Consider the following 2,500-nt stretch of genomic DNA (forward strand, 5'->3'; position numbering starts at 1 on the left):
AGGGGCTACACGACGAGGGGCTACACGACGAGGGGCTACATGACGAGGGGCTACACGACGAGGGGCTACATGACGAGGGGCTACACGACGAGGGGCTACATGACGAGGGGCTACACGACGAGGGCTACATGACGAGGGGCTACACGACGAGGGCTACATGACGAGGGGCTACACGACGAGGGGCTACACGACGAGGGGCTACATGACGAGGGGCTACATGACGAGGGCTACACGACGAGGGGCTACACGACGAGGGCTACACGACGAGCGGCTACACGACGAGGGCTACACGACGAGGGGCTACATGACGAGGGGCTACACGACTAGGGGCTACACGACTAGGGGCTACACGACTAGGGGCTACACGACGAGGGGCTACACGACGAGGGGCTACACGACGAGGGGCTACACGACGAGGGGCTACACGACGAGGGGCTACACGACGAGGGGCTACATGACGAGGGGCTACACGACGAGGCGCTACACGACGAGGGGCTACACGACTAGGGGCTACATGACGAGGGGCTACACGACTAGGGGCTACACGACTAGGGGCTACACGACGAGGGGCTACACGACGAGGGCTACATGACGAGGGGCTACACGACGAAGGCTACACGAGGGCTACACGACGAGGGGCTACACGACTAGGGGCTACACGACTAGGGGCTACACGACTAGGGGCTACACGACGAGGGGCTACACGACGAGGGCTACATGACAAGGGGCTACACGACGAGGGCTACACGACGAGGGGCTACACGAGGGCTACATGACGAGGGGCTACACGACGAGGGCTACATGACGAGGGGCTACACGACGAGGGCTACACGACGAGGGGCTACACGACGAGGGCTACAAGACGAGGGGCTACACGAGGGCTACATGACGAGGGGCTACACGAGGGCTACATGACGAGGGGCTACACGAGGGCTACATGACGAGGGGCTACACGAGGGCTACATGACGAGGGGCTACACGAGGGCTACACGATGAGGGGCTACACGAGGGCTACATGACGAGGGGCTACACGAGGGCTACATGACGAGGGGCTACACGAGGGCTACATGACGAGGGGCTACACGAGGGCTACATGACGAGGGGCTACACGAGGGCTACATGACGAGGGCTACACGACGAGGGGCTACACGACGAGGGGCTACACGACGAGGGCTACATGACGAGGGGCTACACGAGGGCTACACGATGAGGGGCTACACGACGAGGGGCTACACGAGGGCTACACGACGAGGGGCTACACGAGGGCTACACGACGAGGCGCTACACGACTGGGGGCTACATGACGAAGGGCTACACGAGGGGCTACATGACGAGGGGCTACACGACGAGGGGTTACACGACGGGAGACTCTCCACTGGCATCGGATGACCAGCGGCGCTTTGCGAGACACGCCCACATCCGCACACGTGGAACTTTTACAATAATTATTACACTGATGACATAGTAATAGTAATCTTCGTAATATCAATAATGATAATGATAATATCAGTACCAGCTATGATAATATTGATACTAACATTAGCTATATTAACATCATTGATAACAATAATAATAATGTAACAAAAACAACAATAATTATCATGTAAACGGGAATTCTCATTGTCGTTTTAATAATTATCATAATAATCATGATGATGATAAATAACAAATGATAAAGATAAAAATAAAAATAAAAATAACAATACTCAATAACGCCAATAATAATAACAGCAATAACAAAACAAATGTTTAAAATAATAAAGACACAAACCCTTATAATACTTCATAACTTACGATACTTTAATGTTAATAATAATAATAGTTATAATGATGATGATGACGATAATAATAACAATGATAAAAATATTAATAATAATTATAAAAATAACAAAAACAATAATAATAATAATAATAATAATAATAATAATAGTAATAATGATAATGATAACAATAATTATAACAATAATTATAACAATAACAATAACAATAACAATAACAATAATAACAATAATAATAAAATTCATAATGACAATAATAATAATAATAATAATAATAATAGTGATAATAACAATAACCTTAACTTTAATAATAACAAAACAATAAAGACACAAACACTTATAATACCACTATAAACCACACGCCCACGTTACAGGTGTGGTCACGTATGGAGAGGCCGAAAAAAGTACAGTACCTTGGTATGTAATTAGCACAAGATGAAGGGCAATTCACCCTCCACCCCACCCCCATAGCCCAGGTACTAGAAACAGGTTAGGTCAGGTCAAAAAGGTGTCGACAGATGAGGTCAGGTTGCGCAAGAACAGGTTGTAGTCATAATTACGAAGCCTCAACCTTTCCTCTCTCCCTCCCTCTTGTACCCTCCCCCTCCTCCTCCTCCTACCCTTCCCAAGATGACTCTATAAAATAGTACTGATCGCCTATATTCTTTTTATGGATTAAGATGCATAAATAATGCTGATAATAATCATAGTAATAACAATAA

General features: G+C 47.5%; 1 protein-coding gene across 6 annotated transcripts in view; it reads right to left on the reverse strand.

Moving 5' to 3' along the window:
• The window catches only part of spir (spire type actin nucleation factor), a 240,942-nt gene that overhangs the window by 236,973 nt on the left and 1,469 nt on the right, over positions 1–2,500 (reverse strand). The gene's annotated exons all lie outside the window — the stretch shown is intronic.

Source organism: Penaeus japonicus, unplaced genomic scaffold (genome assembly GCF_977035675.1).
Source record: "Penaeus japonicus unplaced genomic scaffold, GWHDUDI00000001_assembly GWHDUDI00000013, whole genome shotgun sequence".
Classification (NCBI taxonomy): domain Eukaryota; kingdom Metazoa; phylum Arthropoda; class Malacostraca; order Decapoda; family Penaeidae; genus Penaeus; species Penaeus japonicus.